Source organism: Mytilus edulis, chromosome 11 (assembly GCF_963676685.1).
Source record: "Mytilus edulis chromosome 11, xbMytEdul2.2, whole genome shotgun sequence".
Lineage (NCBI taxonomy): Eukaryota > Metazoa > Mollusca > Bivalvia > Mytilida > Mytilidae > Mytilus > Mytilus edulis.
In genome coordinates this window covers 47,272,474-47,289,903 of record NC_092354.1, presented here as the reverse complement: position 1 = coordinate 47,289,903, position 17,430 = coordinate 47,272,474, and the positions used below count along the sequence as shown (strand labels likewise).

The 17,430-nt window shown below is 33.4% G+C and overlaps 1 pseudogene; it reads right to left on the bottom strand.

Annotated features, from left to right (window-relative positions):
* Nucleotides 1-1,493: 1,493 nt before the first annotated feature.
* Nucleotides 1,494-11,965, bottom strand: LOC139495699 (organic cation transporter protein-like; annotated as a pseudogene).
* Nucleotides 11,966-17,430: the final 5,465 nt, after the last annotated feature.

Sequence of the window (17,430 nt, the reverse complement as noted above, 5' to 3'; positions counted from 1 at the left end):
TTAAAATCATCCATTGACTGGGACAATTTACGTGAACGTTTGTCTGTAACGACCACTGTTCACGACGTACCTACGATAGACATTTAAACTGTGGGGTCACCAAAGGTTTCTTAACGCCTTTAATTATAAAATAATTCGAAAAATTAATCAGGAATAAACTTTGTGTTTTGATTTATATAATTGATATAAATCAAAATATCGTGTTATTTCTGATTAATTTTTCGAATTACTTTATTTAGGTGTTGAGAACCTTTGGACCCCATAGTTTAAGTGTCTTTAAAAAGTACATAGTGAGCATTGGTCGTTACATACAAACGTTCACCTAAATTGTCCCAGTTAATGGATGATTTTAATGTGTCAATCAATGGCCACAGCTACACTGTTTTGAATTTCATTCTATATTCTGACGTCAGAAAATCTGGAGTTCTCGACCTGTTAAAAGAAACCACAATTGGATATAAGAAGAATAAGATGACATTATAAATAAATGTTCACAAAAACGGTATTCAAAAGAGTATTTGTCAAGATAAGTGGTTCTCGATAAGTTCGTCTCGGTTCAATAAAATATTTTTTTAACAAAGGTATACCTAAAATATTCCTCAACTTTCTTATGGACATAAATTTTTATTTTCAGATCGATGAACTAAAACAATTTTCAAGTATTAATCGATAACTTTCTTTATGTTTCAATTACAAATATTCACTCTGGTAGCAACCGATCTTCGGTCATTGCAAATGTACCTTTGATTCCTCTAGTTTATACAATACCACTTGTCAATTCTCATTTACCGGATCATTGCTGGAACAGGGAAGTAAAAACGTGTGTTTGTAGCAAGTATGGGTTGAACTGAAATTGTTTGGTGTTCAATAATCTTCAACTTTGTACTTTTGTTGCCTTTTACACTTATTTTTATCGTCGGTGATTAGTCTGTGATAGACGAAAACAAATGTAAGCTGATATTTCAATTGAGTACTAGCCTTATATAAAGATACAGAAGAAAATAAGACGTACCACGCTAGTTCTTTAATGCCTTATTGTAACGTTTTGCATACCTTTGTAGTATCAATGTTTTCCCTTTTATTGGTGCACAATTGTTTATAAAAAAAATATTCAGATATAAAATTACACAAATCGTTCTATTTAGTACAATTTCAGCGCAAGTCTGATCGTATCCTTGGTATTGATAAACACTACATGATCGTGATTGTTATGTGCAACATGACTGGTGTCACTGGTAACTACTAACCTTTGCCATGCAAGGATTCTAATGGGCCTTGATCATAGCGAAAAAATCCCCGTATCCAGAATCGAAATGAACATCACACTTAATTTCGAAACACATGACTAATTCAAACGTATAAAAATGTTCAAGACTAAGAAAGGTCAGAGACTTCTGACTTTGGACAGTCGTATAAACGGCGCGGGAGTTTCACATGTTTTGTGAGATCTAAACCCTCCCATACCTCTAGCCAAAGAAGAATAAACAAACACACAGCATGCTCATTTGTTTAATCATCAATATTTAACTGCTGTGGCGTTTTGAAGCAAATATCCATGTAAGTTCAATTGAATCGAAGAAGAATAAGTTCAATGTATCTTAAAGGTGATTTCTATGGTAGAATATTGTCTTGAAACTATATTATACCAAATGTTTTAAACACTCTTAATTCAGTTGTTACATATATGAACCTCTTAACTTGACGTTAAGACCGACTCCATACACGTTTACTGTGTTATAGTTTCCACTGTTTTCACAATAATTTCTTCTTGTATCCTCTTGTTAGATTCCCTGAAGAAGAAGAAAATCCATAAAAAAAAATCTTCTTTTCATAAAGATGATGCTAAAATTACACTATTAGTGCTATTGAGTTAATGTCCATATTCTGACAGGACGACATGCACAGTATGGCCGATTTAAAAAATATGACTAAATTGAATTGAGAAAACTAACGGCATAATTCATAACAGTTTATGAAAAACCTATATACTAGTAACAGACAAGAATTAACAACAACCACTGAACTAAATGCTCCTGACTTGGGACAGGCACATACAGAATGTGGCAGGATTAAACACGTTTATGAGCTCTCAACCCTCTCCCTATAAAACTTACTTTCCAAAATTCTTCCCATCTTCTATGCTCTCTGGCAGATGTTGGTTTAGCGTCTCCGGAAGTAGTAACGTCATACCTGCTGCTACTAAACATGAACCTCCAAATATAACTAGTGGTATAGCAGTACCAGTGCTGCCACCTATGAGGTCAGCCTGAATAATGTAAAATTGATGATTTCTATAAATAAAGAGTGTTGCGTCGGCTTTGTTATATCGGTCGGGTCAGCATCCAGAGACTTCTCGTTTTACATAAGCTGCCTTTGTGAGTCTCGTCACAACCTTGGGTTGATAACCGGGTCGATATTGAATTAATATTTAATCGTATTCCTGTGATACGCGACTGATATACGATCATAGTAAAACGGTTGATAACACAATATTAACCCGACCATGTTATATCAATCTGAACTTATATAAAATAAACAGCCTTGGAACGTTCGTAAATTTTGGTTGGCGTGTCTAAAGCTATTGATACATTGTATTTACATTGCATATATATAATTGTACAGTTTTTATTGGACGACGTTATGGTCTCAACAGATGGTTTTAAAAGTTTATGCTTACAAAATGAAAAGAAACACCAGTGAAATTTCAATATAATTTGCATTGCCAAGGTATTATGCGGCAAAATATGTTATTGGTGGATAATACATGCAAGTATAATGAGAATATATATATAAAGTACATACTGTATCAGCTATGAAAGGTGAGATCATTCCTCCAACACGTGCCCAACACGAGCTTAATCCCATTCCTGTATTACGTATGGCAGTGGGAAAAACTTCAGCGGAAATGACGTATATAGTTGCAAATGCTGCAGTTGAAAATAATTTTCCTACTAAAGCTAATGCTGTTGTTAAATATTGCAGTTCTGAAATAAAAAGATTGTTCATAATTTGAATTGTTCGTAATGTTCTACAAAAGTTGCATTTTATACACACATGAGTTTATAATATCAACGATTATATTATGTTCAATTGTACTGCACAAGATGCTCATTTTGAAAATTAGTGTATCCTTAGTAATGCTCGAAGTCAAAATATTTGTAAATCATAAGCCTAGTTTAAAAAGGTACGAGAAGTAAAAGCCAAACACAGACAATAAACCATAAATACGACGAAGTAACTGTTTTAATTCAGAATGACATAACATATTTTCTAACAGCAAATTTCAATTAGAAATACATGTATACGTAATACCATGGCCGAACTAAAGTACTGGGTACTTAACTGTATGAAAACATTGTTTAAATATTAAATCTTCTAAACTTGTAGAATAATAACCTTTCTAACAAACTGCGACTTTTTATTCTTTATAGAAAGTTGGTAGAGAGCAAAGGAGTATTTAAATTCATAAGTTGCAAACAAACAGATAACGACTTAGACTAGTAGTACATTTTGTAAGAACGACGAAACTATAAACAACACAGGGGCGGATCCAGCCATTTTAAAATGGGAGGGGGGGGGGGGGGGTTCTTAACCCAGGACAAAAAGGGGGGGGGTTCCAATTACATGTCCCCATTCAAATGCATTGATCGTCCAAAAAAGGGGGGGTTCCAACCCCCGGAAACCCCCCCCCCCCTCTGGATCCGCGCCTGCAACAAAATATCAAAACTAAAACAAACACTCAGATAATCCTCCTTTGCTCATTAGTGGTGAATATGTCTTGTTTCACATTGGTCAGCCATCGTGGTGTCCTTGTTAGTAAAAGTTCGGTTCTACGTTTTATTCGGGGATGACACATTGGTCAACAAGAAGAAGGGAAGGTGCTTTTTTTAGCGGAGTAAAAAATATTTACCGTATACATTTTTGAGTATACAAGTATCAAACCAGTCAGCCTTAATAAGAGCTTACAATAAATGTTTAAATAAACTATACCGTTCGTCACGTAGATTTGATACTGTAATGTATTCCATAATATGTATTTTTCTAAATTAATTGATTGGAAAATTTATAAATAAATAATTAATTTTTCTTTTCTTTCATTTTAACCCTTGTCATGATGAAAACCAAATATAAGAAGAGACAACACCAATAAGTTGATGCTTCCATGCAGGAGAAGCTGTACTTATTCCAACACCGCATCAATTTCTGTCAGACGTTATGCACGTTTAAAAGAATCAATAATTTAAAATTGATACTATAAGCCCGACTATAGTTAAAAAAACAAATTACTTTTTAGGCTAGAAATATTGATAGGTAATGGAGCTCCTTTTCGAGATATTTGATTTTTAAAATATGACTTGGAAGAAAGGTGACTCAGACTTTGACCGTATATTTGCATTGATATTATTTGGGTCTCAAATCAAACGTAAAAAAACAAGAATCTGCCTAAATTTTGGCAAATGACCTTTATGAGCTATTTAGTGTATATAACAGATAAATGGGTGTTATGGGGCAAAATATTTTACCATGTTTTGTATGGAAAAAATCATGGAGTTCGAACATCTGACACAAATTCCAAAACCTCACCTAAGTACATTATTAAAATGACTTTGAACAGAAGCATTTCTAGTCTTACCTTTCCCGCCATAATTAACTGTGAATATTGTACTGAGGCAGGAAAACCCTCCTACAGTCATATAGATAATGTAACTCCTTTTTCTTCCAATTCTGTCTATCATGAAAATAGGCAAAGCACTCCCTGGGAATTCCATAAGAGTGGCCAACAGAAAATTAATGTAGTAGTTTCCATACAATATTCCAGTATTGAGCGACAAACCAAAAAATACCATACTGACTACCATCCTTCAAAGAAAAGTAAGTGTTTCTCGTTTTTCGTTTTTATATAGATTATACCGTTGGTTTTCCCCTTTGAAGGGTTTTGCTCTAGTAATTTTTTGGGGCCCTTTATAGCTTGCTGTTCGGTGTGAACCAAGGCTCCTTGTTAAAGTCCATGCCTTGACCTATAATGGTTTATTTTTATACATTATTACTTGGATCGAGAGTTGTCTCATTGGCACTTATACCACATCTTCCTAGACATTTGCGTACATAATTTCTTATATTTAATTGCTTATAATCTGTTTATGACACATGATGAACACGAAATAGGACTTTTGAAATAAAAAAAGATTAAGGTTGTTTTAAAGTGTATATCATTTCAACTCGATTGCTTTTCTCACTTTTGCCGTACCGACTCAAGCGAGAAAATCAATCACGTTGTAATTAGATGATCAGCGATAATCTATAAATATTGAAAAAATCAAATTTTAGCGAAAAATAAAAATAAAAATTGCTTACCAATTATAAAATATCACAACAGTACGACAACCCAACGTTCTATTTGAAAACAGGAGCCACGGTTTTCCTGCTTCTTTCTTTTCTAATGAAATTTCCTCCATATGTTTTTCTATAAATTCTGTCCTGTTAATGACAGCAGCGTGCTTAAGAAGAGCTGTTGCTTCTTTTTTTCTACCCTTTCCGCACAACCATCTTGGAGACTCGGGTATAAACCTATCAAAGATAAATACTGCCGGATTCATATTATCACACATTAAGGTGGTACCCAACACCTTCACTAAAATTAGTTTGGCTCGTTTAATTTTCATAAAATTTTGACAAAGCATTTACTTTGACCCTTTGACAAAAATATAAAATTAACCAACACTGTGATTAAAACGTTTAGCTGATTTTGCAGAGTTGTCCCCCTGTAGTGTTAGGTACCACCTTAATTAAGCCCTTTGACAAAGTCGATTTGTTTTTTTTTAAAGTTAAATTTTTTTGTACAGTTTTTTCATGGGATGTGCTTTTGACCCATTGTCCCAGATAACAAGCTTGTTGGGAGCCTTCTAATATCCTTGACCCACCGCATTACAAAATTCTGTTTTCGCTTTTCACGATTCAGGAACCTATATTTCAGGGAATGTCGTTTTTTTTTTCTGTTTCCTATCTGTTTTCCTGTTGTTGTCCCTTTGACACTTTCCCCATTTCCATTCTCAATCTATTAGTTCTCTTTATAAAAACAAACCAACATACCAACACAGAGCAAGGAAGACACCAACAGGGGCAGCAAATGAAATAATGATCCAGTTCCATCGTCTAACGTAGTACGAAACGAGTATGAATATCAGAGTTCCTACTGTTCCAAGAAAGCCCATCATTAGTCCAGCAAACGTTCTTTTAGAAGGTCCAACCCATTCCATAGCTGTTCAAGAACAAATTTCCAGTGTTATAATTTTAAAAATTTACACAGTTTTTGATATACATGTATGTATATATGTGCGTGGATCTCTCTGTTATTCCTATCACCTCTCAAGAGATGCGAAGGTACAGTGGAATCCGTGTACAATCATTATCGGGATTAATTGAGATGGATCACTAACGTATTTACAACAATATTAACAAAGACAATCCCCCGCCCAAAAAACTCTTAAAAATTAATGGTACGTTTGTGTCAAGCATTTAAAAAAAAAATATATCCCGAGAGAGTAAGAAATTTCCTTTTCACGAACTAATAAAGTGCAAACGCATAACTGATTTAAAGAGTTAAAGAGTTATTTCCCTGAATCAAGATTTATCATCTTAATGAGTCTTGATAGGGCATAGAAGAAAGTTAAACTAATATACAGAAAAACATATAAAAAATATAGAATAGAGACTAATTGGCTGTTAAAATACAAATAATGGAGTATAAAGGTCAAACTAAATAGGAACAGAAAGTCTTTAAAATTACAGAAATGGACGACCCACATTGTTGTTGGAGTTTAAATTCCGCGAGGGTATCGCCAACCCAGTAGTCAGCACTTCTGGGTTGACTTGCGTTATCATTGATATGTTCATAATTATAAATTAAGTGTTAACCAAACTTTGACTTTTTGAAATATTAATGATTTTCTACCTCAGGAATAGATTACCTTAGCTGTATTTAGCAAAACATTTAGGAATATTTGGTCCTCAATGCTCTTCAACTTCGTACTCTATTTGGCTTTTTTAACATTTTTTATTCGAGCGTCACAAATGAGTCTTTAGAGACGAAACGTACGTCTGGCGTGAATACAAAATATTAATCCTGGTACATTTTGTATCTATGATGAGTTTATTATCAGATCCTCCTTTATTTTTGATAGACTTACCGAGGACGTAAACTGTGATAAAGACTCCAACAGTTGACATACCATTACAAAAGCGTAGAATAACGAACATCAGGTAGTTAATCGACCAGGCTAGAGACATTCCGGATGAAAACATAAGTAACACAGACACCACTAAAGTTTTCTTCCTGCCTAAACTGACAAAAACATGCAAAGTTAGGAAAGGCAGATACAATATAATAGGGAAATATTAGATATGATAACAAAGATTTAACAAAATGAAGGAAGAAAAGCATTTTTTTCTTTTCACCATTTTTCATCTTTTCATTAAAACGCAATGATAATAATGTATTTGTTTGATCTTGGCAAGCTTTGCATTGCTTTTTTTCTAATTTCATTTTTTTTTTAAATTTTTATGGCGATGGTATCGTATCGCTGGTTTTGTTTTAGCTAATTTTACTTGTTTCCAGGACGGACTCTAGCCTGTTTGCAGCTTTACTAATGGTGCGGACTGTATAAAAAAGAAGATGTGGTATGATTGCCAATGAGACAACTATCCACAAAAGACCAAACTGACACAGACATTAACAACTATAGGTCACCGTACGGCCTTCAACAATGAGCAAAGCCCATACCGCATAGTCTGCTATAATAGGCCCTGGTTTGTTGTTAAAACTATGTATTGATCTTTATATATTTCATCTAATTTGTTGTGTTGTTAGGTTGCTGTTACGGTTACGGTTACATATGCCTGAAGTCATAAATTTAACATACTTAGTTTCGGATTTTTAAGTTTCCATTTGTTGACTGAACAAAGGTTGACCTTATGAGGCCTGCCTAAAATATTAGAGCTTTTAAACCTTTTGGTTATGAGTGTTACTGATGGAGGATGTCATGTGTATAGAAACTAATCAACTATGTGTTTATTAGCGTTGTTGGCTCCGAACGTCGCGCCATAGTTTTCATGTAAATTTTATCATGTATTTCGTATGTAGTGAATAAACTCATCATAGATACTAGGACTAAATTTTGTATATACGCCAGACGCGAGTTTCGTCTACAAAAGACTCATCAGTGACGCTCGAATCCAAAAAAGTTTAAAAGGGCCAAATAAAGTACGAAGTTGAAGAGCATTGAGGACCAACATTCCTAAAAGTTTTGCAAAATACATTCAAAATTTTGTAAACAGTTAATTTATAAATATAACCATATCAATGATGAAATGGTTCACATTGTTGTTGATTTAAATATCTGTTAAAAAACTTAATGTTTACGGTTGACTTACGCATCAGAAATAACTCCAAACACTATAGATCCTAACAGGATTCCAGCAAAGAAAATAGTTTTTGACAAGGAAACTTTGTATTTGTTTTCACATACTAAATTTTCCTAAAATAGAAATATTACAAGGTGTCAGAAGTAAAACTTATTATTTATAGATATAAGAAGATGTGGTATAAGTGCCAATGAGACATATATCCATCTAAAGTCAGAATTTATAACAGTAAACCATTATAGGCCAAAGAACGGCATCAACATAGAGCCTTGACTTACACCAAACAGCAAGCGTTAAAGGGTGCCATAACAGACTAAGCATAAGTGTAAAACCATTCAAACAGGCAAACCACCGGCCTGTCTAATCTATCAATTTTGTTATATTGACATATTAGATGGTTAGTCGTAGTATTTCTAGACACTAACAACAATTCATGTATTCTGAAAAATTAAAATCAAAACACAAGTCAGAGAGAACATAAGATGAGAGATGTAGTACGATTGCCATTGAGACAATTACATGTATACAACCAAAGTTGGTTGCTGTTTGATTTCAATTTACATTGTTTAGTTTATAATTTTTGTACTACTTTAGTCGTCAATTTTTTTTATTAATTTTACTTATATATTTCTTCTTTTAATCTGACAATTAATTCGATTCTTGCAATTTTGAAAAATCTGTAGTTTATGGCATTTGAAAACAAACAAAGATGTTGTTAGTTTTATTTTCCAACTTATGCTTTTTGATCGAACGCAAAATTATTTGTGAATGTTGAAGTAATTAAACTTATGATTATAAAATCATTTTACATTCTAGCATAGATCACAATGCTCTCAATGAATTTCATTTACAAGGTCGAGATAAAAAAAATAATGTCAAATATACATTATTTAAAACAAAATTCCCAACATAGAATAAAAAGAGAGACATACTAATTCACAGAAATTTTAGTAGATACAGAACAATCAAAACGTGGTCTCTAAAATATATAACACAAACTTTCAATGACAGTTCCAACTGAATTAAACAAAACAAACAAACAAAGAAAGGTGATCAATTAATATACCATACATAGTAAAATACCACACAGAGTAGACACACAGATTAATCATTTTATTTGTCTCGAGGTTAACCGCACAATAGGTATATCAGCATGTCAAAAGTCATACATTTAACTGTATATTTGTCAGAATTATGCTTGATAACATGCTTAAGGTGGTACCTACATTTGTAACACTACTGGGAGATAACTCTGTAAAAATCAGCTAAACGTTTTAATCACATAGTATTGTTAAGAAAATATTAAGATTCTCAATAATCAAAATGAGGGTTTGTTAAATTGCTATACAACCAATGATTTTTTTTCTGCTAAAATGGTTGATTCAAATTTTTCAGGATAAAAGTAAATATTTTGTCAAAATTTAATGAAAGTTAAACGAGCCAAATTAATATTAGCCAAGGGTACACCTTAAAAAGGATTACCGGACACATAAATTCTTACTTTCATTACGAAGGTGTCATCAAAGACTAGTTTACTGTACACCCATGATCTACATGTTGATATGGTAGCATTGATTGGATGACTACAGTTATCGAAAACTGTATTTGATTGGTTAACTTTGTACACGTGACACTGGTCATACACCTGATTGTCATTTGTTGATGGTGGAATGAATTCATCAACTAATTGTTGATGTTCGGGTCCTTGAATTGCATATGTATCGTTTTCGAAGCCAGGTATTCTACATCTAAAATAAATATAGAAATATAAAATTGAGAATGGAAATGGGGAATGTGTTAAAGAGACAACAACCCGCCCAAATAAAAAACAACAGCAGAGGGTCACCAACAGGTCTTCAATGTAGCGAGAAATTCCCGCACCCGGAGGCGTCCTTCAGCTGGCCCCTAAACAAATATATACTAGTCCAGTGATAATGAACGCCATACTAATTTCCAAATTGTACACAAGAAACTAAAATTAAAATAATACAAGACTAACTAAGGCCAGAGGCTCCTGACTTGGGACAGGCGCAAAAATGCGGCGGGGTTAAACATGTTTGTGAGATCTCAACCCTCCCCCTATACCTCTAACCAATGTAGTTAAGTAAACGCATAACAATACGCACATTAAAATTCAGTTCAAGAGAAATCCGAGTCTGATGTCAGAAGATGTAACCAAAGAAAATAAACAAAATGACAATAATACATAAATAACAACAGACTACTAGCAGTTAACTGACATGCCAGCTCCAGACTTCAACTAAACTGACTGAAAGATTATGATTTCATCATATGAACATCAGGCACAATCCTTCCCGTTAGGGGTTTAGTATCATACCATCATAACATATATGAGAAGAACATAACCCGTGTCATGCCAACAACTGTTTTTAGAATAATGTGTTTAGTTCCGATGCAAAGACCTTATCAGTGACTCAATATTAACGCCAAAATATGCAATCTTTAATGACTTGACAACAGTATCGTAATTATATCCCTTCTTAATAAGTCTATTCAAAGGTTTTGTAAGTTTCTGAGGTGAATACTGACACCTTTGTGCTTTATAAAGAATATTACCATAAAAAATTGGATGTGAAATACCTGAACGTATTAGAAGTCATATTTATAATTGTTAGACTATACATAATCACTAGTCAATCTCGAGCAGCTCTTTACCCTCTGCTGTTTTTTACGATTGGCTCTAAGCATTCTTATGAAATGTTGATTGAGAATGGCTGAAAAATATGTACCAAACACCTTGACTAAAATTAATTTTGCATGTTCAATTTTCATAAAATGTTATTAAAATATTGACCTTCACCTTTTAAAAAAATATAGAAATTTCACAACACTTGAACTACACTTCCTCGGAAGAATTTCGTTGGATAGTTAGCATTGTTTTCAAACACTTATTTTGACCATTGAGAAACTTAAATATTTTCTTAACAATAGAACGTGCTTTAAGGTAGTATCTAACACCTTGACTATATATAAACTCCTTGGTTTGCTCATTTTGAGATATACAAGTCTTTTTTGTTGGAAAATCGTATTATCGAGAAAATTAACATTAAAGTATGTATCGAAGCACGACATGTGGTTTATACATGGAGACATACTATTAAGGTCTACTTTTGATTTATATATTCAAGACAAATATTTGTTTAACGATATTACAACATTGTTTAATAGTGTAATATCTAAAGTATTGTCAATTTTATGTCAAAATTTACAAAGAATTAGCATACATGAAATATGATTTGTGGAAATAATTTAATTAATTATCATTAAGTTAAGTTTTCAGTGGGACAACATCTTCTTAGTATATACTTTGAATCAAGTCTAAAGCAATATTTTACCTATGATCAGGAACTCCTGGCCACTTACAAATACAGAAAGCGTTATAAATGGTCCTGTAAGGGTCCAGCCAATCAGTAGGAGAATATAATTCCTCTTCTGGTACGGTCCAAATGCTCCAATTTGTGTTAAAATGTCGTCAAACTTCATATCAACTTTTCAGGTTTAATAATAAACCGACTTTATCCTAATCACATGTGTTACATTGACCTAATACTAAAATATCAATTTCATTTTAATGATAAACAATTACAATTTATACATAAATAGGATATATATACATGTATGATGATGATACATAATTTAATTAAACTTAAATTTACACCGTCAGTACACCAATTATTGTATGCATAATTTGTCTTTCTTTCTTTTTTCTCAATCTCTTATCTTGATTTTTAAATTTCATGTAATTTGTTTTGTTGTTGCACTACGATATAAATGCTGACAACTTCCACTGAAGATGATGACGATAAATGGCTGCTTAAGTCCCGCTGCAAATTAATATGCATAAATAAGGCCGTTAGTTTTCTCGTTTGAATTGTTTTACATTGTCATTTCGGGCCTTTAATAGCTGACTATGCGGTATGGGCTTTGCTCATTGTTGAAGCCCGTGCGATGACAAATAGTTGTTAATTTCTGTGCCATTTTGATCTTTTGTGGAGAGTTGTCTCATTGGTATTCATACCACATCTTTTATATTCAGAACGAGAACATGTTGACGTAATTTGATTATAAACCCTGCTTTGTAAAAGACCGACTCGTTGAGCCGGTTTATTTGATGTGCTTGTTCACAAGGTAACAGTCCGCCAGAAGTCATGTCACATTACCTGGGCACATTATTCTGACTCAGAAACGACCAGTCTTACTTCCTAATGCAGCGTGGTAAGCAGAGAAGCAGCAAATATCAATTTTGAAGTCCTGTTTTTGACCCTGCCGGATATCGAACGCACGACCACCCGAACTCTATTATGCGAACAAGCGACCCCGAGCCAGCATATTCCGTTTGCACACTAAGTAGCTCTCATATTATATCAAACAAAACCATTCCGTGACTCCGAGACCGCTCATTATCTATACATGTATATAATTTCCAATGAAAGAGAAGATAAACACGGTATAGGTATAGTGTCCGGCTAGGATCGTGTTTTTTCGAGTGTTATGATCAAAAATGTAAACAAACAGACTTCCTTTCTGACAAGACGTGATATAGACCTTATACAAGATCTGTTATAATGTAAAGTAAAAAATATATTATCAATCCGATATTATTTTTTGATAAAAAAAAAGTTGAATTTAGCCTTACAATGCTTTTATTCCAAAAATCAAAATAAAGCCAATTTTATACACTTTCCAATGCAAATGTCGATGGAAATGCATTAATAGAATCCTTATATCACTAGATATACACAAAAATTCTTGTTAGTGCATTGAAAACGACATTTTAAGACTAAATTCATTTCTATGTGTTCGGGTTTTTTTCGAGAGCAGACTGGGCTTTTTCGAGTGCGTCCGTATTTTATCGAGTGATTATTCAAATTTTATATAGCTTAAAATGTTAAATGTCAGTGTATTTACATTTGAAACAATAAAAAAGAGTTCAAATTATGCACTTTTTAAGGCACGAAACAAATGCATTCATCAGTTTGATGGTATACTACGATTAAATTTATAAAAAAGTATCGTTCATTTGTAATCCCCAAGGGTGACTGGGTATAGAAATATGGTCACTTGGTCTTCTCCCGACCGGCAGTAAAACGCTTGCTGAAGTGGGGCGTCCGTTTGGCTGTGCGGGATGTATCAAGTTCGCAGTCTCGTCCGGTCAGAAGGGGACGTTAAATCCGATGCCTCGTGTAAAGAGAGTACTTAAGAACCCTTGCAACAACTCTTTGAGGGGTCCGTAGGTGGCCTGTTGCAAGGCAAAATGTTTGTCCCTATCCAATATATCCTCATTTTCCAGTGGCAGTCCAAATTTCCCCGACCATCATCCTAGATGGCCTCTATTACAACAACCTACCTATTGTATTTATTGTGAACTTGTTCTCGTTCTGAATATGCATGAAATATTTGCCACTGGACGTTCAGCAACCAACAATCAATCAATCAATCGTTCATTTGTATATATTGTTGTTGTTCACTTCTTATAAACTACATATAAAAAAGATGTGGTATGTTTTCCAATGAGACAACTGTCCACAAGAGACCAAAAAGACACAGACATTAACAACTATGTACATTAGAAATATATTCATGATGCCAATTATATAATGTAAGCATAGTCAATTTGGACGGAGACGTACGTACAATGTACATATAGTGTGATAAGCTGACAATCTAATAATTTCATTGTTAACTGCATGTCTATATAGAATTCTTTCTTTAAAATATTTCTCACTACATAGCATTTTTATGATTCTTCTCTTCTGTTAAGTAGGTTTCTACTGCGTTTTTGATAAACAGCTGTGCCATACATGAGCGCATGCTACGTCCGTAGCGTTTTCAGAGAATAAAGTTCATTCTCTTATGGTTGTTGTTTATTATCTATATCTTTCATGAATATACATTTCTCGTATCACACTGCACAGAGTGTGATACGAAAAAGTGATACGAAAATATGTGTGAATTTGATTTGGATGTTATAACGGAATCTTAATGGTTATTCGCCATATCATTGATGACCTTAAAATCCGAAATAGAGGATACCTTAATAGATATAAACAATTCTCCGAAGTTTCATGTAAATTGGTTACAGCGTTTTTGAGTTATTTACCGACTTGCTGACGACGGACGGACAACGGTAGATCATAAAACGTCCCGTATAAAAACTCTGGGGTTCACTACGAATAATATTATTAGCTGTGATAACAAAAGAATCATGAATTGAAGTTGAAAAGATTATGAGTCCCCTGCACTGTGTTCTAAAGACCTTTTTATAAGGATCCGATAATTTCTAATTAAATACTGGAATGTTGTGGTAGAACGTTTTCCGAACAAAATTAAATTGAAAAAGGTTAATTTTGATCGCCGTAGTAATATGGCTTTGTGATTTTTTGATATGATGTTGTTCTTCACTAGATTACAGTTATAAACTAGAAAAAAGTATTTTTTTCAAGTCAAGAATACCTTTTTTATCACAATTTTCTATGAAATAACCCGGACCATTCGTTAAAAAACCTGGACGATTTCACAGTTGCTCTCGAAAAAGCCCGGAGAATAATACATACTCATTATTTTGTTAGATAAAAGGAAACTGTGCTACTTCGTTGATCAAACAATGTAAAGTAATAAAAAAAAGTTGGGTAGTCATAAAAAAACTACTATAATTACGAATTAGCAGTTAATTGGCATTATCGCATGTTTTTTCACTCGAAAAAGCCCGAACAAACTCGAAAAAAACGGACCGAATCACTCGAAAAACCACGATCCTAGCCGGTCACTATACCTACCGTGATAAATTTTACCTAAGTTAATGCTTAAGATTATCGTAAAGATTGCAATTCATTGTATATACGTACAAAATGTATATAGTCTAACTCTTACACATCTGATAGTTTATGTAAAATAATCAAACCTAAGCTTCAACGATTTTTTAATTATATCTACAGTACGATTAAGATGTCCGTTAAAAATTGAAATACATGCGACTGTCGAGTAATACGGACGATTATTTTATTAAATATACATTTTTGTTGCTCAAACTTTTGTACAAACGCAACTTAACTACTGAACTTACAACGCTACATGTACATGTATAATGGAGATATAGAATGTTCATCAGATATACAGCAAGCCAACCACAAGAAAAGACATAATTGCGGAAACAAACAAGTTGAAAGTAAAAAAAAAAAGTCCGAACTCCGGGGAAAAATCATATAGGAAGACCCTTATAAAATGACAAAAAGAAAAGCTCAAATACATCAAACGAATGTATAAAAATTGTCATATTCCTGAATTGGTACTGGTATTTTCCTATGTAGGAAATGGTGGATTAAACCTGGTTTTATAGATAGCTAAACCGTTCATCTAATTGATTGACTGCTGCTATTTTAACGACACTTTTAAGCGCCACTTTTCAGCTATTTCGTAGCGGCCAGTTGAGTGGCCGTAGTGACCAGAGAAAACCACCGGCAACATTCGATAGGGAAACTGACAAACCTAGTGAATAAAAATTGCAGACGATTGCAACCACACGAGCGGGCTTCGATCTCACAACCTCAGTGTTGCCTGGCTAGTGATTACATATGTAACTACTTAGACCACTTGGTCACGGAGCCCCTCCTCTCACAAGTTCTATGCATGCAATATGTCAAGCTCCATAAAAGTAAAGTACATTTAACAAAAATGATCAAAGCGTTACCATTGAAAACTATTTCTCCAAAATAAGTAAAAACATTAAAATTACGACACCAACTGACGAGGTTTTTTTTAAACTTGGGATAGACGCATACACATTTCGTGGGATTAAAACAGTTTTATGAGATCTCAAACTTTTCCCAATTTAATCTTGACCAGTAGATGAATAAAGCGTTCATGAAATTATATACATTAAAATCAAGTACTAGAAAATCACTTAAATCTAAAATAACAGGCCAATAAGGTAACAAAGTTGAAAATACGAGAAAAAAAGCAGATAAGTATAAGTAGAAAGGTTTTGAATATTCTTTAAAATAATAAAATGAAAATATGGGGTCAGAAAACTTGTTTTTATTTTTGCTACAGAAGAAAAAATACTACAAAATTTTCTATTTGATTTATCGCCCCTTTGAATGGCATAGAAGACCATTTGATTTGAACAAACACAAGTATTTTTCATTTCATAAATCAATCTGTATAATACAAAAAATCGTTTAATTAGTCTGCGAAATTTGTAAATTTAGGCAAAGAACAAAATTATATGGATAGTCAAAATCGTTACCTCCCACCCCGGTCGTCGTCACATGGAGTACAGGAACTGCCATATGATCCTGAGAAATTTTTACCGATGTTTTGTGAAACCATGATCGGTGCTGTACATGTCGCAACCAGTCACAGGTAGAGTCACCCGACCAGATTTACGTACCTTTGTGATTTTATAGCTTGTATAGTTAGATAGATTCACGTTTTGTATGTAAAAATTATTAATTGACAATTGTCTTAAAGGACAGTATGTTGAGAAACCCTAACAACAACTGTTTGAAGTTCTTAAGACGCCTGTTCCTTGACATAACGTTTGTCCCTATCCAACATAGTTTACCTTCTTTATCCAGCGATAGTAACATTTTTCGCCTTATTTCCTTTTGGTCCACTTTTCATGACTATTGTTCTGGACCTAAAGATGGATGAACATTTTGCCACTGGTCCCTTAGCAAACAACTACTAGTATCCAATAAGTCCATAAAAAAAGACTTAGTTATAAATTTTACAAATAGTTGTTTAATGTTTTAATTTAGATTTACCCATTTCTGGGGAATTTAATTTCAGAAACCGCTCCTGACGAATGAAATGTATAAATCAAAGTTTTTTTTCATAAACACTATTTTAATAATTTTATATTTAAATTTGAAAGGTTATTTTGGTACATCAAGATATTTTCACTTTTCAATTTGTTTTACTCCAAAGGTTGTATATGGCTTTGTACGTATTGTCTATGTGGCAGCAGGATAATGTACATGTACTACT